Source organism: Sus scrofa, chromosome 2, assembly GCF_000003025.6.
Source record: "Sus scrofa isolate TJ Tabasco breed Duroc chromosome 2, Sscrofa11.1, whole genome shotgun sequence".
In the NCBI taxonomy this organism is placed as follows: Eukaryota; Metazoa; Chordata; class Mammalia; order Artiodactyla; family Suidae; genus Sus; species Sus scrofa.
In genome coordinates this window covers 50,043,833-50,068,374 of record NC_010444.4, presented here as the reverse complement: position 1 = coordinate 50,068,374, position 24,542 = coordinate 50,043,833, and the positions used below count along the sequence as shown (strand labels likewise).

Below are 24,542 nucleotides of genomic sequence, written 5' to 3'. Positions count from 1 at the left end.
CTTTTTCCTATTTTATAGCCTTGCCTCCTTTGTTGAGGATTAATTGACCATAGGTGTTTGGGTTTATTGCTGGGATCTCCATTCTGTTCCATTGGTCTGTATATCTGTTTTGGTACCAGTACCACACCCTTTGATAAGAGTTTTTATTTTGTGTGTGTTTTTTAGATGTCTTTCTTGATGCCCTAATTAAACAAAAGAACTAACTGGTGGATACATTATGGCTTTGTGAAAAAAACAAATCGTTTAAACATATTATGTTAAAGAAAAGACAGATTTAAAAAGAAAATTAAAAAAAAAACTTACACAGATTGAATCATTTCCCAACCAGTGTGACTAAAAATAAATTCAATGGATTTCCTGTATTTCTACTGGAAATATCTGTGGAAATACAAGAATCCTATTTTTTAATGGTAGCTTCTTCTGTTTTGTTTAATGATTGTGCCTTCCCAAGTACCATAACCAGGAAAATATGGGGAAATAATGTACTAAATATCTCAAGCATTTTTAATTTCAATTATATACTCCACCAGAAAGGTAAAAATGTCTAAAATTATAAGCACATAGATATTTAATAAATGTTTTCAAAGGTATCATTTTATTATATAAAAATAGCATGAAAAGAAAAGGGGAATAAGAGTTATATAAGATGGAAAGTATTGAAAATATTCCTTATGGTCTAGGAAAAGGAGTATTTTCCATCAATTCCTAGGTAAGAAATATTACACTTTCCCATAAAAAAGTTCTGAATCACCCGTAAATTTGTGAACTGAATGTAAGATTGCTCAATACATAACTTCTTATCAAAAAAACACCCTGTGGATAAAATCCTGATATCATAAAATTCAGCATGAGACACATAAGCTCAGGAATGAGCAAAGATAAAAATATATAGTAAAGAATAAAAGAAAACTGAACCTTAATTTCTGATTATACAAGAGCAGAATTAAATGAGAAGACAAAATTGAGTTCAAACCAACCAGGGAATGAATTAAACATTAAGGTAGCAATTTTCTCAAGGCCATCAAGACATCATTATTTCTCACACTGTGTATCAGGTAGTCAAACATCAGGGTGATAATGGTGTAGAAAAGGGAGAGAAACTTGGCTATTCTGGAAGAACTTTTGGATTTAGTTTGTAAATATATAATGATTCCAGATCCACAGAATAAAGTCACAATGCTGACATGTAAGTAACAAGTGAACAAGGCCTTTTCCTGTTGACAATGGCAACTTCAGGATGGTAGAGGTGATTTGAATGTAGGAACAAAGTATCAACAGAAAAGGCATCATAACAAACACCACAGCAATGGTGAAGACCAGTGTCTAATTCAGAAAAGTGTCCCCACAGGCCAGCTTGAGTATTGGGGGATTGCACAGAGGTGATTGCTTTGCTTGGATCTACAAAAGGGCAGAAAGAAAATCTGGCATGTCAGCCCTATCTCAACTGGAACACTAGTGATCCAGCAGGCAGCCACCAGCTGGACACAGGCCTTGTGGTTCATGACTAGAGGAGAGTGCAGAGGGTTACAAAAGGCCACATAGCAGTCATAGGCCGTCACTGTAAGAAGGAGATACTCTGGGATTAAGATGGCAGAATAGAAGGGCTGGAGCTCAACTTCTCTCATAAAAACAACAAAATTCATAACTAAAGGCTGAGGAATCTTCAACCAAATGGACCAGAAACCTTCAAAAAGATATCCTACTCCAGAAGAAAAAGAGGAGGACACATCAAGAGGTAGGAGGGGTGATTTTGCAATATAAACAACCCCATACCTCCTGGGTGGGAAGCCCCACAGATTGGAGAGTAACTGGTTCACAGAGACTCACCTACAGGAGTGAGAGTTCTGAGCCCCACATCAAACTCCCACGTGTGAGGATCTGGCACTGGGAGAAAGAGCCCCTGGAGCATCTGGCATTGAAGACCAGTGGGGCTTGTGTGCAGGAGATCCACAAAGACTTTAGACTGTTGATGCTGAAGATGATGCAAGACATTGGAAATAAACTGGAGGCAAAGATGGATAATTTACAGGAAACACTGAGCAAAGAGATACAAGATATAAAACTTAAACAAGAAGAGATGCAAAATACAATAATTGAAATTAAAAATTCACTAGAAGCAGCTAACAGAATACAGGAGGCAGAAGAATGAATAAGTGAGGTGGAGGACAGATTAGTGGAAATTATAGGTGCAGAACAGAAAAGAGAAAAAAGACTGAAAAGAAATGAAGAGAGTCTCAGAGAACTCTGGGACAATGTTAAACACACCAACATCTATATTATAGGGGTGCCAGAAGGAGAAGAGAGAGAGAAGGGGACAGAAAAAATATTCCAAGAGATAGTAGCCAAAAACTTCCCCAACATAGGAAAGGAACCACTCACTCAAATCCAGAAAGCACAACAAGTACCATATAAAATAAATCCAAGGAGGAATACACTGAGACGCATATTAATCAAACTGACCAAAATTAAAGACAAAGAGAAAATCTTGAAAGCAGCTAGGGAAAAGAAACGACATACAAGGGAACCCAATAAAGTTATTGGCAGATTTTTCAGCAAAAATTCTGCAGGCCAGAAGGGAGTGGCATGATAGACTTAACGTGATGAAAGAAAAAAAAACCCCACCAAGATTACTTTACCCAACAAGGCTCTCATTCAGATTTGAAGGAGAAAGCAAAACCTTCACAGATAAGCAAAAGCTGAGAGAATTCAGCACCACTAAACCAGCTTTACAACAAATACTAAAGGAACTTCTCTAGACAGAAAAGGCCACAACTGGAAACAAAAATACCACAAATGGGAGTTCCCTTCATGGCGCAGTGGTTAACGAATCCAACTAGGAACCATGGGGTTGCGGGTTCGGTCCCTGCCCTTGCTCAGTGGGTTAACGATCCGGCGTTGCCGTGAGCTGTGGTGTAGGTTGCAGACGCGGCTCGGATCCTGCGTTGCTGTGGCTCTGGTGTAGGCCGGGGACTACAGCTCCAATTCGACCCCTAGCCTGGGAACCTCCATATGCCGCGGGAGCGGCCCAAAGAAATAGCAAAAAGACCAAAAAAAAAAAAAAAAAAAAAACCACAAATGACAAGGCTCACCAGTAAATGTATATATACAGCAAAGATACAAAAGTATCCACGCACAATTATGCCACCAAAATCAGAAATCATGAGAAGAGGTGGGTACAGTGCAGGACCACTGGAGATGCACTTGCAATTGAGACCAACAACTTAAAACACTCTCATATATATGTAGACTCTTATATCAAAACTTCAGAATAACTGCAAACTAAAAGTCTACAAGAAGGAGGCATTCTGTGTTTCCAAATGCGAGAATAAAATTCATTTGTGTGGCATAAGCAAAGAAATGTGTCTTTTTGCAGTCCACAGGTTTATAAGCATTCTGGGTTGAGTGACTGATACATAGCAGATTTCCAAGAAGGAAAAATTACTGAGGAAAAAATATATGGGAGTCTGGAGAGCCTGGTCCATCCTGGTTATGAGCATGATGATGCCATTTCCCATCAGAGTTATCACATAGACAAAGAAAAACATCACAAAAAGAAACATGTGGAGATTGGGAATATCAGAAAATCCCAGAAGAACAAATTCCATCATTGAAGTGAGATTTACATCCACCAGCTCTTTTTGGCATTCCATCTGTGAAAATAATACAATTAGACATTTATTTTTTGGCCTATTTTGTAATTTTAAAATTAAAGGGACTTAGGGGATAAGACTTCTATGCTGCATTAAAGTCCAGCATTTATATCCTGAAGTCAAAGAACACAACTGAAGTCTAATGGAGAATGTATGCTAACTTTTAAGTACAACACCATAAATCATTTCTAACTTTGTGTTTGACTTGAAATGTAAGTGATATGTTTGAGAATTATGCTTTTTTATTTTTAATCTGTTTGTGAAGAGCAAAATTAGTCCATTTAACTCACCATATTAACAAATAGAATTCTAAGGCAGAAATATTTGCATCCTACTAAGTGACAGGTGCCACCAAATTTTTAAATTATAATGCTCAACATCACTGACTATAAGAGAAATGCAAATCAAAACTACCATGAGATACCACCTCACACCAGTCAGAATGGCCATCATTAATAAATCCACAAATAACAAGTGCTGGAGGGGCTGTGGAGAAAAAGGAACCCTCCTGCACTGTTGGTGGGAATGTAAATTGGTACAGCCACTAGGGAGAACAGTTTGGAGATACCTTAGAAATCTATACATAGAACTTCCATATGACCCCGCAATCCCACTCTTGGGCATCTATCCGGACAAAACTCTATTTAAAAGAGACACGTGCACCCGCATGTTCATTGCAGCACTATTCACAATAGCCAGGACATGGAAACAACCCAAATGTCCATTGACAGATGATTGGATTCGGAAGAAGTGGTATATATACACAATGGAATACTACTCAGGCATAAAAGACAATGACATAATGCCATTTGCAGCAACATGGATGGAACTAGAGAATCTCATACTGAGTGAAATGAGCCAGAAAGACAAAGACAAATACCGTATGATATCACTTATAACTGGAATCTAATATCCAGCACAAATGAACATCTCCTCAGAAAAGAAAATCATGGACTTGGAGAAGAGACTTGTGGCTGCCTGATGGGAGGGGGAGGGAGTGGGAGGGATCGGGAGCTTGGGCTTATCAGACACAACTTAGAATAGATTTACAAGGAGATCCTGCTGAGTAGCATTGAGAACTTTGTCTAGATACTCATGTTGCAACAGAAGAAAGGGTGGGGGAAAACTGTAATTGTAATGTATACATGTAAGGATAACCTGACCCCCTTGCTGTACAGTGGGAAAATAAAAAATAAATAAATAAATAAATAAATTATATTTTTTGATAATTTCTTAACTCTTCCATGAACATTTTACATGTACAAGGCATTCTTTCTAATTCATATGGTACAACTCTTAACTCTGATTCTCGGTACATATGCTTTATTTGAAACTAATCTGGTTTGCAATTACCTATCCATCACTCATTATACAACAAGAAATTTTATTTTACCTATACAAGAGATGTTTGATAATGTGTTTTGACCTATTGGAGGTTTAATTATTAACGACACATTTGATGGAATTACTTTGAGGATACAATTTCCAAAGTTCAACTTAATAAATCTCTTCTCAAATTTCTTACTATGTGCCATTAGTAATTATCACTTTAAAATTATCACTTTAATAATATATCTAAGGTGAAACACATGAAAATCAACATTGAAAAATATAAATTATTTAAAATATGCTTAAGAGACAGTTGTCAAAAACATCAAAAGCAGGAAATATATATTTTAGCTAGAGTATGGGAACATGTATATTTTAGGTCAGTAACCAGTGAAACTTACACTCAGCTTTCTCTTTTATTGAGATATAGTTGGACCATATAGGAATTTTTAAAAGAAAAATATTTAGCATAATATAGCTTTAAACAATACCTGGGAAAACAGAAAACAAAAATTATTGTAAGTGAACTATATTTGTGTTACTAGAGTGCTACCAATATTATATTCTTGAACCTTTTTTTTTTGTTAATGTCCTCATGTTATATTGCAGATGAAGAAACAAAGGCTCAAAGATTTACAGAACTACACTAAAAAAAGGTTTTATTTGATTTCCAGGATTCATGTGCATTGTAAGAAGAGTAATGGATCTGTAGCAATTTCTAAGAGGGAAAAACTGCCAAGAAAAGAATACATGAAGGAGTTTCTGCTGTGGTGCAGTGGGTTAAGAATATGAGTGCAGGAGTTCCCTTCATGGCTCAGTGGTTAACAAACCCAGTTAGGATCCATGAGGATGTAGGTTCGATCCCTGGCCTTGCTCATTGGATTAAGGATCCTGCATTGCTGTGAGCTGTGGTGTAGGTCACAGATACAGCTCAGATATGGAGTTGCTGTGGCTGTGGCATAGGCCAGTGGCTGTAGCTCCTATTCGATCCCAAGCCTTGGAAATTCCATATGCTGCAGATGTGGTCCACAAAAGCAAAAATAGAAAAGAAAAAAAAAAAGAATCTGCATACAGTGGCACAGGTGGTGGTGGAATCACAGGTTTGTTCCTGGCCTGGGGCAGTGGATTAAGTATCCAGCATTGCCATAGTCAAAGCAAAATTGTAGGTCAGGGCTGTGGATGAGATTTGGTCCAGGAACATCCATGTGTCATGGGTGTGGCCATAAAAAATACATGGGGATCTGGAGAGGCAAAGTTAACTTTTGTTTATAGAATGATGGTATTATAGTCCATTAGAATAAGAATAAAATGACTAAGAACAATCCAAATAGAAACTTCTGTAGATGGAGAACAACAGCAGTCCAAGAGAAGACATCTCATTAATTTAGATTTTCTTCCAGTGGATTTGTAAGAGAGAGAGAGAGAGAGAGAGAGAGAGAGTGTGTGTGTGTGTGTGTGTGTGTGTGTGCGCGTGCTTTACTGTGGAAAGAGGAAATTTAGGATATATTTTCACTCTTCGTCCCTCAGCATTGCTTGTTTTTCAGATTGCCACAGGGTGGCCAGACTGGCTTCTATGATCACTGTAATCACAGTTGTTTCTGACATAAGATATTACTATTTATGTATTTCCCACTTTCCCAGTTTAGAGCCCACATAAAAGCTCCACTGGAATTTCCTTTAGAGCCATTCCATATACATTCTGAATACAGCCCAAGATAAAAAAAAAAATTTTACCCTACTTACCACAGACACTTGAACATCACTGGCAACTGTGAAGAAGACCCAGAGCTTTGCATTATGATCATACATTTAATGAATTGCCCTTCTTGACAATTATCTTGTGCTTCTCTATGCACTTCTAATTCAGTAATTCTAGATCATAGTGTCTTTTCTCACACATTTTCAACTACCTGTTTGAATCCTTCATTCTCCTCTCATCAGTTGATCTTGAGCATACATGTCCCTGTTTTTCAGTCTGTAGTATCAGACAGTTAAAAGATTGTTAGAATGGTTATTGTGTACATGAGAATTAAATAGCTTTTTGTAGGATACTAGGTGGAAAGCATAAGAGGGTTTTATTCAATAAAACTGACTCAGAAACAATAAGTTTTAAAGCTGGGAAAATAGACAGCCTGGAGGTTGTTTATTATTTGTGTATGTGCGTGAACAGAAGGACAAAAGATGTTGGCTTTTCATTTTACCTTGTGTGCTGTGTGTACCTCCAGTATCTTTGTTGATCCTCAAAAAAAATATTTAGTAATCATTTCTGACCTGATGCTTATTTAGAAATAAGTGTATCGAGCCTCATAAAGGTGGATAATTTGTCTAACTCACATGGATTCGTGATTGCAAGCCAGTGCCTTTTAATTTTCTTAAGTTTGAATCCAATTTCTTTGATTGATTATTCATGTGATGTTAAGCAATTACATACACTTTCTAAAGTTTACTTCCTCATTTGTGAGAATTGATTAGGATAATGTGGATAAAATTATCAAATTTTAAACTGACCTATCAAATTTAAACTGATTATTAATTAGGCTAAATAACTATAACTATGATTATATTACATTCTTTGTACTCTCCAGGTTTATAACACTCAATCTAGGAAAATTTAATAATGTATAACAGAATTATTGGGTCACCTCTTGGTAATCACTTTTTTCCATTCTCCCTTTTCATCACAGCCAGGTCTAGAGGGAGGGAGCAAGGCTCTGAGACAGCAAGATTTCCGAGGCTCTCAGTCCTGCTCAAGGTTGATCCTGGCCTTACACAGATTTTTATTTTACTTGCCATTAAAATGGTTTTTTAATTAATTGTTGTATTAAAGTATAGTTGATTTGCGATGTTTCAATTTTGTCTTTACAGCATAGTAAGCCAATCATATATGCATACATATATATTCTTTTTCTCATACTACATTCCATATATATATAGAATATACATACATTCTTTTTCTCATACTATCTCCAATCATGTTCTAAACCAAGAGATTGGATATAATACCCTGTGCTGTACAATAGGACCTCACAGGTCTTAATGTGGCTACCCCCTTTCACAATTCACCTGGGCATCTATTGGCTCACCACTTGCTCCAGCCTGTTTTCAACTCTCTCTCCTGGTGGGTTTGGACCGTCCACCAAGTTTAGCATAGGTGTAATGTAATGAGCATGGCCCTCCCTGGATGGATGTAATGGAATTATCACCTGCTAGTGCGTGACTTCACGCAACTTACACATTCACCAGGATGACAGTACTCTTGGCTAAAAGTGAGCCAGATGCTGTTCCAACACTCTGATTTTTCTGTGACTTAAATCATTTAGTGTATGTAAAATGACTTATACAAGCTCTGACATTTATAAGAAGTCTATATACATGCTAGTTACTATTATAATGAAGAAGACTAAGTTTTATTCTTCTGAATTTTGATCAGAGTTCCACACAACATGAAATACTACTCCGAAATTAGCTTTTCTTTGTATCTTGTGATTACTATGGGAATGGAGTGTGATTTAAAGCAATTGTTAAGGATTATGAAAATCCCAAACAATTCAACTTTCAAGGGGCAAATTCTCCATGTGTGTTCTGACAAGACTGTTTGTTGCAAAATTATCTTTACTCTGTGAAATCTAACACCTACACTATGCATCACCATTCAGTGTTGCAATTTGCCTGAGTCATTTTTTTTCACCTTTAATGGACACTAAGTTATCTGAGAGGTAAGGGCTGTGACTCTTTTCCTTCTTGGGGTCAATATAGAGCCAAAAAAATTACGTACACTTAATATGGTACTTAGTGTTTGACACTTCAATGAACTTAAACAGTAGACAGTATTTAAATGAAATCATCACTTTTAAAATGGAGGAAAAATTAATACATGAGAGAATTAAAAAATCCAATCTTTATTATCATTTTTAAGAATGGCTACATTTATTTTATTTTATTTTATTTTTAATTTTATTTTTTTGTCTTTTGTCTTTTTTGTTGTTGTTGTTGTTGTTGCTATTTCTTGGGCCGCTCCCGCGGCATATGGAGGTTCCCAGGCTAGGGGTCCAATCGGAGCTGTAGCCACCGGCCTACGCCAGAGCCACAGCAACGCGGGATCCGAGCCGCGTCTGGAATCTACACCACAGCTCACGGCAACGCCAGATCATTAACCCACTGAGCAAGGGCAGGGACCGAACCTGCAACCTCATGGTTCCTAGTCGGATTCGTTAACCACTGCGCCACGCCGGGAACTCCGCTACATTTATTTTAAATAATTTACTTCTCATTACATGAATATAAGAACTTCCACTGGTAAATAAATTATGTCTAATTGTACAAATCCAACTTTTTATAATTATCAACATACGCTATGAAGCACATAATATTTGCCTATGTTATTATCAACAGCAAAGTAGTAAAAGCAAATATTTACTCTGTGCTCACACTAAATTATACTATACTTCTTTCTCATAAATGTTTAAGTACTTAGTCAAGGAAAATAAAACTTAATATTCTAATATTGCTATTTTTAAACAGAAGTGTCCATTCCTTGGAAAAATCCAAAGGATTTAGGGGATGTATGACAATATGCTACATCATTTTGCTGTTGATCATATCAACAACTCTACCTGGTTTAGTTACATCTGCATATTTAATATTGATTATCAAGTTAAACACTGTAATGTAAAACTCAACATTGAACTAAATTTTTTCATTTTTGAAATTAAAAAGCATTATTTTCTTTAGAATAAATGTTTCTTTAATTTCCCAAAAGTTGGAATTGTATTAACTCAATTGTTTTATATTAAACCTCTTATTAAAATGTCATCAATACTACAATTAATTTGAAAATGCTTATTACCATACCTTGGCTTTGTATAAAATTGGATTGTAATGATCATTGTACAACTATAAATGTAATAAATTCATTGAGTAATAAAATTTTTTTTAAATGGCACCAATAGAGTTGCTTAACACAGGGTTGCCATAAACCTTCAATTGCAAAAACACCACAATATCTGTGAAGCACAATGAAGTAAAGTGCAATAAAATGAAGTATGCCTGTAAAAAATAATAATAATTAAACCAAGTTTATCTCCATTATTATTTATCATACTTACATAAAATATAATAGTTATTCAAGTTTCCATTACATCAAAATAATTTAATATTATTATTTAATATTTTATTTAAATTATATCTTATTGAATCAGAAGTATATAGAGACTACTTTAATTTGCTATTAAATATTAATTTTTATTAAAATTATTAACTGATGCTTATATTAGTATATACTGGTTCATATTTACCATTTCTGTTTGAGAGGATGCTGATTTTTTTCTCACTGAAGAGGGTTTAAATATTTATATTATCTTAGGCAAAAATCTTATTTCATCAAAGACATTCAACTTACCTTTAAAATAGTTTGCTCTTTCCAAAAATAAAGGGCTTCTTAATGAATAGTTGTATCTACCCCATGAGATCTCTTTGACAAGACACTTTATGTTTCTGGTTAAAGTCATTATTTGGCACTCTATTATTTGTTTCATTTATTTTTTACCAGAAAGCTCTCACTCTGCCCAGAACACTTCCTCTTCAGCCTCTCCATGGTATAGAATGCAAAGCATATTTTATTTCTTGGACATGAACAGGTTACAGAGCAATATAATTGGAGAACATCCAAAATCGACACACATCCAATTCACTCCATTGTGAACACTCCTAATAGAGCCTCTGTTCTATTAAACTAAGATCCTATCACAATTTCCTGAACATGTTTTCTTTATATTCTCCTCTATAATAGATTCCTTAATCAATATTCAGGGCTCTGCACATGGAGTAGTTGTAAATGTCCTGATGAAAAATACTATTTTAATTTATAAATATTTTACTTTATTTTTTCAATGAGTTACAGATATATTTAATACATGAAAATAAATACGTGACTATTAAAATTCAAAAATGTCCACTCACACATCACGCAGATGCTTGTGTTCCCTGCTGGTCCACATCCTGTGGCTAGGAAAATTCCTGAAGCCTTCAGAGTCAGCTGAAAATACATCCTAAGCAGGAGCTTGGCCTGAAAAAAAGGAAAAAGAACCCTCCATGTTGGCAATCATATCATTTGTTCACACTTGGTGGTGAGACAATGTTGTGGGTGTGATGCAGGAGGTGGAGGGACCTCCCCAGGGGACACCCCTGGCTTGGTACTGATCTGCTGTGTGGCTGTGACAAGACTGGAGATGGGCATCAAAGGGCGGCTTTCAAATCCACACCAGCAGGAAAAGCAGGGAGCAACCAGAGGGTGTCAGAAGAAAGGGTGGCACTTCCCCCCTTCACCACATCTGCCCACAGGTGTGCTTGGCCAATATCTGGCATCTCCCCTGAGGCTTACCTACCAGTGCCATCATCTGAAACTGTGCCCCTTGCTGTGATCCCAAGAGCTAACCTGCAAAAAGGACAAAAAAACTCATTTCTAAGGGGGTTTTGGTTTCTGTGTGGCCCCACCTTATCAGGGCATAACTGGCACTGAAACACTGACTGAATGAACCCTGAAACACCATGGGACTCTGGAAGGTCACCCCCAACATGGGACGCCTGGGATCCCAAGCCCCATTTGTGTGGAGGGCACTGTTGGGTGGGCAACCTGTGCTAGAGGCGTTAAGGTGGGTGAGGAAATGGGAATACTTCTGGTTCAGAGGGTGGAGAGGGTCGAACCCATCCATAACAACCTCTTGGAGTCTGTCCCCACCCTGGGCTCTGTTTTAGAGGGACCAGCTGGGTGAACAACTCGTACTGGGGTGTCCCTGTGCGGGGCCAGTGGCTGCCCCTAGGAGTAGCTGGGAGTGTCCAGAAGAGTGCCTGGAGCTTCACAGCATCCCCCTTCACCATCCACAGAGCCTCCCAGCTGGTGCCCTTAGGTTAGGAGCCAAAAAGTGACTCATCAGAGTAAGGAGTATGGCTGATCAGTCTGTACCTGTTCTTCTTCCTTGGTGTGAGGGTCAGGGTACTCCCTGGAAGAGGTGGTCTCACAGTTCCCATTGGCCCCTGAGACCTGTGATATCCCTGAACTCACTCCTCTGGATCACTTGGCCTTCAGACAGGGTGGGTTAAAATCTGGTGGTGTGGACTGGGTGCCCACAGGGCTGCCAAAATCTCATCCACATATGACAGCCTAACCTTGACCCTGTAGTTGCCCTGGCAGCAGTGCTGAGCTTGGAGGCTCTACATCCCACTGATGGGACAAAGCTTCACAGGGGTCCTCATGCTGCCCATAGTCTCTGGTGAGAGAAGTTGTGCTCTGACTACAAGGCCCTACCTCCAGGGCTCTCTCCTGCAAAGAGCTTCACAAGCATTGTCTAATTTAATCTCTCGACAGTCCAGTGAAATAGCTTCCATTATGTCCATTCTATAGATGGCAAAACTGAGGCTTCAAAAGCTGACGTCCCAAATGTAAATCACACCTATAAAGTGAGCATCTTGGCTTGCTGACATCAGCTGAATGCTCAGTGCCTCTCCCCCTAGGTCCGGACTCCTTTTCAGGGGCACTCTGAAATATATGCTATGGGGTACAACAGAAATCTGCAGCTCCAACTCCCATCTCCTCACACTGCCCCTGGACCCCAGCCCAGGCACCACCATACAGACTCTACCAGGGAATTCAGTCCCTAGCTACACGAGGTCCACATGTGCATCAAACTTATATTTTTATTAATTTATTGATTTCTACATGGGTACTGAGGATCTCCAAGAGCCAGCTGTTGTAATATTATACCTAGATTAAAAATTAATTTTGGAGTCACTATTAATATTAATAGGGGAAATAATCTTCTTTCAACCCATCATCTTATCATCTTTCCTCAATTCATTTCCAGTATGAATGAAGTTTGAGGAGGAAATAATACCAAACTTTATGTAGAATAAAATAAAATACTTGAATTTCCCAAATGAGATAGTTGGAAAGATTCCAGGAACAAAGGCTGTGTCTTCTGGGCTTCAATTTTGGAAAAGACAATTATTTCCAACATGAAGATTGTATGAGAATCTTCTTGGCTTGCTGCCAGTTCCTCATGTCCAAAAATAGGATTTTCTTCCTGTTATTTACTAAAAAGTGATTTCTAAACATTTATGATTAGGAAGAGAAAATAGGTCCAAGAGAGGTAGCTTCTATAGTAATGTGACAACAGAGAGTGACTGCGAAGGTAATTACAGAGTATTTGGAGCGATGTGGCAGAGAGGATGAAAGGTAATTGAGGAATGAGTGGTGACAGAAGCTTCACCTGGGGACCAATTGTGACAGAGGACAGCAAGGGAGTGAGAGCCAGGCCAGGCCTGAGTCCCTGCAGATGCTCATTCCAGAAGTAGCAATGCTGGGAAGGAGTCCTAAAACCATGTAATTGGCAGAGGCACCATCAGTCATGAATAGGGAAATTTTCTGATGCCATGAAATACAATATTGAGAAAAAACTCTAAGACAAATGAAAGTATTTCATATATTAAGAATAGCATACCAATTTGACAAAGTATGCACTTTTAAAAAGAACTGGTATTGGAGTTCCTGTCGTGGTGCAGTGGTTAATGAATCCGACTAGGAACCGTGAGGTTGTGGGTTCGATCCCTGGCCTTGCTCAGTGGGTTAATGATCCGGCGTTGCAGACGCAGCTCGGATCCCACGTTGCTGTGGCTCTGGCATAGGCTTGCGGCTACAGCTCTGATTAGACCCCTAGCCTGGGAATCTCCATATGCCGCCGGAGTGGCCCTAGAAAAGGCAAAAAGACAAAAACAAATAAATAAATAAATAATAAAAAAAATAATAAGAACTGGTATTGGGACAGCAGGGAAAACTTTAGGAAATACAGAAGTAAAATCATCAAAGAAGACAAACATGCAAGCAAATAAAAACACTAATTTCAGAGGGGAGAACGTTAAGTGAGAGTGACTATTGATCACATGGCTCTATATGCTGATAATCTAGAGGATTAATAGAAGAAAACCTACAAAGAAATTTGGTTTTGTAATAATGATGGCCTGGCTCTATTTCAGTTTTCCCTTGCTGTATAGACATTAACTTAGAATAATATTGTTTTGTAAATCTCATAGATGCATGGATCAGGAATTCAGGCAAGGCATAGCTATGTGGTCATTTTGTTTCATGGGCATTGATTGTGGTCACTCGGGGATACTCAGGTAATGACTGCTCTAGCCTAGAACATAAAAAATGACTTCATATTTCTAAATGATATGGTTACAATAGTATATGAGAGAAAAAAATCCAGCTTTGTGTAGTTTATATCCTATTGGGGGAGATATAAAACATTTTTTCAATAATTTATATCTACCTAGTAGAACTAGTTGGACACATTAAGGCTATGTCAAAAATAGTTTTTACAATGATTTTTAAAGAAGAGATGATTTTTTAAGAAGCCTCATTCATCATTTACCAGTCCAGTTTGATTGAAAATGAATCTAAATGAGTTGACAGTGTTTTCATGGAAAACATCTGAAGGAAAGAAAAGACTTGGTTTTCTTAACAATAACTTCTTGCTCTTTGTTTAGGCCCTAAGATGACTCTTGCTTTTCAAGTGTCATCTTGCTCAATCAGAAAGACTTGGAAAAAATAATGCAACAAATTTTCCAAGTACATTGATTTTAACTTGACATTTCTTCAACTAAAAAATTTATAGTTAAGTCTAGAAATATTGGTTAACTAAGTGATTCTATATTGGAGCAAAATAGTTTAAAAAAGTTAAATCCACAGCATATTATTTCTTTTAAAAAGGATACATTCATATATTTCACTTATAAATTATAAAGTGTAAAACTTTGGAGATGTCACTAAAATGTTTCTGCCATATATTCAAAGCATTTCTACAGAGAATTAGGTTAATAGGTCGAAAAGCAGAACAGAAAAATGCAAAAAAAGAAGAAAAAACATGACCTTTTTCAGGTGGTTAGATCCAATTCTAAGGGTATATTAATTTCTGCTAGCTTAGAATTTGAGGGGGGAAGAAACATTTAAAAGATTCATTACCACACCCAAAATCATACAATATATTTCTGTAAAGCTTCATTGCTAATTTTTATTTAAATTAATTTTTATTTTTTATTTATTTTGTCTTTCGTCCTTTTAGGGCCACACCTGCAGCATACGGAGGTTGAATCGGAGCTGTTGCATCCGGCCTGTGCCAGAGCCACAGCAGCATCAGATCTGAGCCGCCACATCCGTGACCTAGAACACAGCTCAGAGCAGTGCCAGATCCTCAACCCACTGAGCAAGGCCAGGGATTGAATCTGCAACCTCATGGTTCCTAGTCGGATTTGTTTCCACTGCGCCACGACAGGACCTCCCTAGATTAATTTTTAAATCTGAAAAAGTAACATCAATGTGTGGAATGGGTGAAGTTTCTAAAGATATAAGCCAAAGTCATTCAGAAATTATTCTCCAATGGCTTCGTATACAGTAAATTTATTAGCTGATGTCCTTCTTTAAAAAAAAAAAAAAAGTGTAATAGCTAAGTAAGTAGGGAAAGGAACAAGGATATTCACAATGACTTTTAAGGTGGTATTATTGTGACATCATTAAATAAGCCATTCTTAATCATAGACTTGGAGAAAAGACTTGTGGCTGCCTGATGGGAGGGGGAGGGAGTGGGAGGGATCGGGAGCTTGGGCTTATCAGCTACAACTTAGAATAGATTTACAAGGAGATCCTGCTGAGTAGCATTGAGAACTTTGTCTAGATACTCATGTTGCAACAGAACAAAGGGTGGGGAAAAAAATGTAATTGTAATGTATATATGTAAGGATAACTTGATCCCCTTGCTGTACAGTGGGAAAATAAAAATAAATAAATAAATAAGCCATTCTTTATTTTCAGTAAATTGGGTCCTAATCATGAGTGGATTTGTTTGGGGCAATAGAATAATCTGCTAAGTATGAGACGATGAAAAATTTGTTTCTTATTGTCAGCATGACACTGCGGATGTGTCAGAAATTCCATCAAAAAGCAATATGCTCAAGAATGAGTAAAGGTAGTGGACACACACAGTTTATGCACTAAATAGTTGATGAACATTTGGATTTTTTCAGCCTAGTATCACCCTTTCTTTCTTTCTCTTTCTTTCTTTCTTTCTTTCCTTCCTTCTTTCCTTCTTTCTTTATTTCCTCCTTTCTTTCTTTCACTTTTTTTCCCTTCCTTCCTTCTTTGCAACTCTGGGTGTAGAACCTCAACATTTGTATACATTTCACAATCCTTAAAAGAGTTTCTTTTAGTATGAGACCAGGTAATAATCCATAAATTCATATGTGGGATCTGTAAGACAACACAAGACAACTTAAGTTTTTTATCTTTATCCCTGCAAGATCTCAGTTATTCTAGTTATTTACTACATAAAATATGATGGTTATTTGTATACTATGTATGAATTTATATATCTCTGGTATTAAACTCTCAACAAGCTTATATCTATCTCTCATACCACTTAGAAGTGTAGCACTTTAAAGTTAAATATCTTCAAGTAATCTTTAATGATAATGAGGCCTGACTTGGTTATGCTTTCTTATTATTTCATTATATAAATATTCGTAAAATTCCAAAAAAATAAGACGAAACTAGATTTCAGAGAAATTAAATTATCAACCCATTAGCATAGCTATTAATACCTGAGCTAGGTCTATGTCCTATATCATTAGCTCTCTTTTCCAGTTCTATGCACATCCTTCTTCCCCTGAGAGATCATTTTACTACAGATGTGGCCAAAGTGCATTCATATAATCATTTTTACCATGTAGTTCAGCACATGTAGAATCATGCAGGGTTTTTGGTTTTTTTGTGTTTTTTTTAATTGAAGAAAAAAGGAAATCATCTTTTCTATCTCAGAAGAGAATTTGTGTCTTTTGTCCTTGAAGCATCCCTGAGGACTTCAAGAAGAATCAGATAACCTGATATGAGTCCAAATGATTAACATTCATCGCAAACTTTGAGTAAGTAGTCAATTTCCACAGGTAAAAGGAAAGATTTTTCATCACTTACAAAATATTTTAGAAGCTAAAACTTTAATCTCAAACTAGGTTCTATGTTTTAATATTTAACTCTGAGATAGGTATTCCTAGCTAACACAGAATTAAAGACTGAATTAGGAAATTTAAGGGAACCAATAGGGAAAGACTCTCTACATATTTAGCTCAATATAGCTATAAATTTGAAAATCATTTTAATTTCCTTAATATGAAATTAAAGAGAGATAATAGTATAGTAGTAGAAATCAGTAAGGTAGTAGAAATCAATGGCTATATATAAACTTTAGGAACATTATTAAATGGAAAGAAAATTATCAACGAGCTATTGATTATATACCATCCGATGACCATTATTTGTTTCTCATGGGGGGACATAAATAAATTTAAAATTAATTTCGCTATTTAGCTGATTGATCTAGAAACTACATCAAAGTTTCTGTTTTGTTTGATTTATTTTAATTTCCTAGTCTACTTAGCTTGATTTAAAAATTCATATTTTATGAATTCATATTATATATTTATAAGCATTAAAAATTCATATTATATATTTATAAGCATGTTATTTTGTATTGTTTCTAAGAGACGGCAGTTCCAAAATTATGGATGTCACAATTAGCCTGTGATTTGGTCAATGGAAATAGCTCAGCACATGATGTAACAACAGAGAAATTTTTGCTTTAATATTCCTGGCACTGCTAGCAACTTACTGTGTGAGGTTGCTCAGTTCATAGGTCTAGCTGGTCCTCAATTGTCTCATCTATAAAAGAATAATGAGTTCTTTAGTTTGCAGGTTGCTATATGTAGATTAGATAAAATAATGTATGTACACTTTACAACCTCTTGTAGCCATTTCATGATTTGTGGTATCTGTTATCACAGCTTTCTTTTTCTCAAGCTTAATGCTTGTGATATTGTTCTCATGTCTACTACTGTAGGTTCCCCAGCTCTTTGAGAGTTGAGGAATTCATTTGATCTTAGTTTTCCAGAATAATAATATTATGTTTCAAACATGGTATCCATCTTTCTAGCCTCTTTCTCTCACAGTGAAATCAGTTAAATAATAAAAAAATTTGTTTTAATTTTATTAAATATTAGTTGACAGAAGTCCCTGCTTCAAGGCATCTTGGATGAAGTAAATTAACCCTCTATATTTTATCTGCCATTCCTCCAGTTCCCCACATAAATTAGATAGTTGCTCTAATTGAACATGATTTGCAATAAAATACATCTTCATTCAATGTCTTGCATTATGAAACCAGAAATATCAAGTGTTATGAGAAAATTATTATGGACAAAATTATCACAGAGATTTAAGTTTTATTGACATGTCCCACATCAGGATGCAATGAAAAAGATTCATTTTTAAGATGCTGTACATCAAAAAACAAAAGATGCTGTATATCATTAAATATTCGAATTTACTGGGTTTAATCACATAAAATGATAGTTCAATGTATATTGTTTCATATAACGAGTATAACTAAAAGAAGAGATAGTTATACTTGTTAACTATCAAGTATAGTTAACAAGTATTCATTGCTCAAATCTTTGATAAAAAATTGATTTCATATTTATTTTGTTGGACTTAAAAAATTGAAAAAAATTAAAAAGTCATATTTCATTTGTGAGCATCTTTTGCATAAAATTAGCACTTTAATAAAACATTTTAATGCATCTCATAAATTAGAATTATGTAGTCTGACCATGTTTATGTAGTTGAACAAGACATGCAGAGAAATCTTAGTTACCCTTTGATCTGAAGGATAAAATTTCTTAACCTAGGTCACACTAGGTGGTAAATCTGAGATTTAGATGTAAGGTTTTAAAATTCAAATATAATTATTTTAACTTCCACAATTGTGCTACTTCAAACACATGAGTTAAATAAAGATTAGAGTCAGGTAGTCTTCTGCTTCAACAGTGCGTGGTCAGGCACAATCCAGCGCTTGTCCCCTGCCCTGGCTGGCAGCTCAGAGCCAGCCTTGGCGACCTATTCACAGCACCCTCGAACCTCCCCAAGGGCACCCCAGCTGCTATGCACTGCCACCACTTTTCCTCGGCCTCCATAACGACCTCATCCTCTTCACAGGTGCACCAGAACTACCACCCAGGACAGGAGATGGCCATCAACCTTCAGACCAACCTTGAGCTCTACGCCTCCTACATCTACCTGTCCATGTCATACTATTTTGACCACATTGACATAGCTTTGAAGAACTTGGCCAAATACTTTTTCACCTATCTCCTGAGGAGAGAGAACATGCTTAGAAACTGATGAAGCTGCAGAACCAATGAGATGGCTGACTCTTCCTTCAGGATATCAAGAAACCAGACCATGATGAAATGGAGAATGTGCACTACACTTGGAAAAAAGTGTGAATCAGTCACTACTAGAACTGCACAAACTGGCCACTGACAAAAATGATCCCCATTTGTGTGACTGCCTTGACTCCTTACCTGACTGAGCAGGTGAAATCCATCAAAGAATTGGATGGGGTCTTGCACAAGATGGGGTCCCTGAATGTGGCATGGCAGAGTATCTCTTTGACAAGCACATCCTGGGAAACGGTGATAATGAGAGCTAATCCTTAGGTTGCTTCCTATAGCCATGGGAGAGGGGGGGGTGACTTCCCTGGTCACCAAAGCAGTGCATGCATGTTTGGGTTACCTGTAACTTTCCTATAAGTCCTACCAAAACACCTACTTAAGTTCTTTCCTTAGTAGCATTCCTTCACATAAAGTAATTTGGTACTCCCCCCCAAAAAAAAGATTAGAATCAAAATAAAGCTAAATTTTCCCAAAATGTATGTCAATTAACATGTATATTTTAGTGCATTCCTTTAGTAGACCACCTATTGGTGCACTTTTCAAAATTTGCTTGTGTATTTTTATTTATTTTGTGTCTTTCTATCACCTAAGTTATATTTTGTGTCTTATTCTCATCAGGAAATATTTTGTATGCAATATATGGATTCTTGAAAAAAAGAATGAAAACAAGTATTATTATTCATTTATTTATTTATTGGCTGCTCCTGAGGCATGTGGAAATTCCTAGGCTAGGTCTGGATCACAGCAGCGACCCAAGCTGCTGCAGTGGCAAAGCTGGATCCTTAACCTACTGTACCACGAGAACTCCAAAGTTTTTAAAACATAAATGTATTTTTAATGCTCAAATAATACCTGAATGCATTTTAATGCTAATAATTAATTGTTTTATAAGGTGTATTACTAATATAATCATTCAGACTAAACTAGAATTTTTATAATACATTTGACTATGTATGTACGTTTTCATGTGTCAGTGGTCTGAATTAACAAAGAAATCAGTATTTGGCTTAATTATATATTTGTACTGTAAAGAGTACTGTGCTTTAAGGAGTAAATGAGTCTTTAGGGGGTTTTTTTGGGTAGCTCCACATTTAAAAAGCTATTTATTCTATGTATTAAGAAAATTTTTACATGAATCTGGGAGGAAATTTCTGGGAAAAGAAAAATATGTGACTTTCTTTTCCTTCTTAATGTAGTTTTAAGCTGATTTGCTCATCCTCTGTTTGATGTATGGATGCCTCAAAGTGACAAAAATATAGGTGTTTCATGTTAGGAAATAATTGGTCGGTCATTGGATTCAACTTAGACCTATGGACAATAGATTTTTCACTCTTTGTTTTAATCTATAACAGCCAGAGGAAAAACAAGAGTCAGCATGCTGAAATCTTGCTTCTAAATACAATAGATACAATATTTAATTGTATCAATGATAGAGGCTTTAGATACAGATAGTGGTGAATCCAACATTTTGATTGTTATGCATTATTTTTTTTCTTCATACTCCAGTGAATAAGCAATGATCTGAAAGCTTAGGGAAATACAGTAATGATAAAACTCTACATTGTGGCTTATAGAGTGATTTACTTCTTTTAGCAAGCCTTTTTTTTTTTTTTTTTTTTGTCTTTTTGCCTTTTCTAGGGCCTCGGATCCTGATCCGTATCTGCGACCTACACCACAACTCACGGCAACGCCAGATCCTTAATCCGCTGAGCAAGGCCAGGGATCGAACCTGCAACCTCATGGTTCCTAGTCAGATTCCTTAACCACTGCGCCACCACAGGAACTCCAAGACTTTTTATAAATAGTTTTATTATCTATTATCAAGAAATATTTAGGAGTTTCCGTCGTGGCGCAGTGGTTAACGAATCCAGCTAGGAACCATGAGGTTGCGGGTTCGATCCCTGCCCTTGTTAGTGGGTTAAGGATCCAGCGTTGCCATGAGCTGTGGTGTAGGTCGCAGACTCGGCTCGGATCCCGCGTTGCTGTGGCTCTGGCATAGGCCGGTGGCTACAGCTCCGATTCAACCCCTAGCCTGGGAACCTCCATATGCTGCGAGAGCAGCCAAGAAATGGCAAACACACACACACACACAAATATTTACAGTCAGCCCTTTGGGTACAAAAATTCTACTTTCTTGGATTCCATCAATTGTAGGTCAAGATTATTGGGAAAATAGTAATTTCCAGATTTCTAAAAAGTAAAAATTTGATTTGCAGTGCACCAGCAACTATTTACATAACATTTACATTGCATTGATAATTTAAAATACATGAGAAGGGGTTCCTGTCGTGACTCATTGGTAATGAACCTGACTAGTACCCATGAGGATGCAGATTCAATCCCTGGCCTCCCTCAGTGGGTTTAGGCTCCCACATTGCCATGAGCTGTGGTGAAGGTCACAGATGTGGCTTGGATCCCACATTGCTGTGGCTGTGGTATAGACTGGCAGCTGCCAGCTCTGATTCAGCCTCTAGCCTGGGAACCTCCATATGCCACAGGTGCAGCCCAAAAAAGGAAAAAAAGAAACATAAATATATGGGAAGATGTGTGTAGGTTATATGTAGTATTACCCCATTTTATATAAGAAACTTGAGTATCCTCTCATTTGGCTGAGGGAGGGGGATTCTGGAACCACCCCACCTCACTGAGGGACAGCTGTGTTTAATAGTTATTACAGAGACTTCATAAGCAACTATTGGAATAACCATAAATTATTTTTGATAGAAATATGTCTTATACCAGATATTTTGTAGGAATAATTAGTGTATTTGTAGTCAAAAAATTGAATTGGCATTAAGTTAAAATTTAACAACCAATAACATTAAAATAAACTGAAAATGTCAAAAGTTTACAACTTACTTTTATCTGTTTCAAGAAAAAAAACTATAAAACAAAATGACAACAAAAAACCCCAGTAATCTCTATTTGTTTGCAAAACTTGGTACATTTATCTCCAGAATAAAGTCTGCTCATCACATCCGGAAATACTAATGAAATGATATCATTACCAGAAAAGAGAACATAAAATGATTTGTTTGGAAATGTTCATCTCATGTAACATAATGAAAAGTAAATCCTAATAATCTGGGGACATTTTAAAGTTAAGTAATTTTCACATTGATTACATTCAATACAATCTTGTGATGTAAGTGTATTTGTTCCCATTTTACCAAATGTAAACTTCATGCAGGTTGTAGAAAATCCAGGATTACCATTCAGATGTGTACTTTCTATTTTAATGTTTTTGGATTAAAAATTCCTATACTCTTTTTTTCTGCATTTTAAGGTGATTTGATATGAAACCTAAAGGCAGTAAATTTAACAGAGAATATACTGGAAATTAAATCCAATGCACGTAAACTGACACAATTTTTAACGTGATATATCTAACCAATAACAAAAATTGGTTAATTTATTTATTTATACAGGATAATGTATCCTCTTGGATTCAAATTTATCAAAACCGACTATTCCTTCACTGCAGAGAATTTCAATATACTCTTCGAAGAAACAAACATGAGGTTATAATTGGTTGCCTTTAGCATTTAAAGATAAAAACTGAAATGTCAGGGTTGCCATCAGATGCAGATTTATACAGGATTCAGATGAAAAGTATGACTGAAGTCACCATGTTTATAATGATAGGCTTTACAGATGATTTTGAGCTGAAAGTTTTCATATTTTTCTATTTCTAGCAATCTATTTTTTTTTTTACCCTGATAGGAAATTTTGGATTGGTTTTATAGGTCATCATTGATTCTTGACCCACAACCCTATGTACTATTTTCTCCGTGCCTTATCATTCTTGGATGCTTGCTTTTCCTCAGTTATCACCCCCAAAATGTTGGTCAATTACCTGTCATTGAATAAAACTATTTCATATCTTGGATGTGCAGCATACATGTTCGTCTTTATCACTTCTGACACCATAGAATTCTTTATCTTTGGTGCCTTGGCATATGATAACTATGAAGCCATCTACAAGCCCCTCCTATATTCAATTAGAATGTCACCTAGAGTCTATGTGCCACTTATAATCTTCCACTACATTGTTGGCATCTTGCATGGTACTTTACACACAGTGGCTACTTTTAGCATATCCTTCTGGGCATCTAATGAAACTAGACATGTCTTCTGTCACATCCCCTCACTCCTTTCTCTTTTTCGCCCTGACACACACACAAACCAGCTTCCTGTCTCCTACTTTTGGGGCTATATTGAGATATCCACTATATTGATTATCCTAATCTCTTATGATTTCATTCTGCAGGCCATTCTGAGGGAGCATTCTGCTGAAAAGAGAAGAAAAGCCTTCTCTACATGTGACTCTCATCTAACTGGAGTGTTAATTTTTCATGGTACTGTTCTTTTCATGTATGTGAGACCAACTTCCAGCTATGCCTTGGATCATGACATGATGGTGTCTGTGTTTTACACCATTGTGACTCCCATGCTGAATTCTATCATCTATAGTTTGAGGAACAAGGATGTAAAAGAGGCAGTAAAGAGTGTTTGGGAAAAATTGATTTGCAAATAAAATATATTTTTCACATTAAACATAAAATTGAAAGAAATTGAGATATTTATTGTCTCTATATCAAAAGTTATAATTAAAGTGTTATCTTTTAGTTTATTAGTGTCTTCCTGTCATTCTTATATATTCTAAAATAAAGATCACAGTCAACCTACTTCTTATGCAGTTTTTGTTTTTGTTGTTTGGTTGCATCTGCAGCATATGGAAATTCCTGAGCCAGGGATCAAACCCAAGCAGTAACTGCAACCTACATAGCAGTGGTGACAACGTTGGATCCTTTAACCCATTGTGCTGGGTCAGGAACCCAACCCACACCTCTGCAGTGACCAGAGCCACTGAATGGGATTCTTAACCCACTACGCCAGAGTGGGAACTCTTGTGCATATATATTTATACATACATATGTATATATAAAGACTGTATATGTGTATACAGACACATACATACATATGTAAAAAATATACACACACACATTTATATGCTGATACTGGTGGTTTTAATTTGCTAGGGCTTACATAACAATTACCATAGACTGGTTGTTTAAAGAAAAGAAATTTAGGAGTTCCCATTGTGGTTCAGGGGAAACCAAATCTGACTAGTATCCATGAGGAGGCAAGTTTGATCCCTGCCTTGCACAGTGGGTTCAGGATCCAGCGTGGCTGTGAGCTGTGGTGTAGGTTGTAGAAGCAACTTGGATC

General features: G+C 36.6%; 4 pseudogenes; 2 read left to right on the top strand and 2 right to left on the bottom strand.

Annotated features, from left to right (window-relative positions):
* Positions 996–3,703, bottom strand: LOC106509415 (annotated as a pseudogene).
* On the bottom strand, positions 11,440–12,290 carry LOC100620236 (annotated as a pseudogene).
* Positions 19,018–19,631, top strand: LOC100627832 (annotated as a pseudogene).
* LOC100627738 lies at positions 19,591–23,847 on the top strand (annotated as a pseudogene).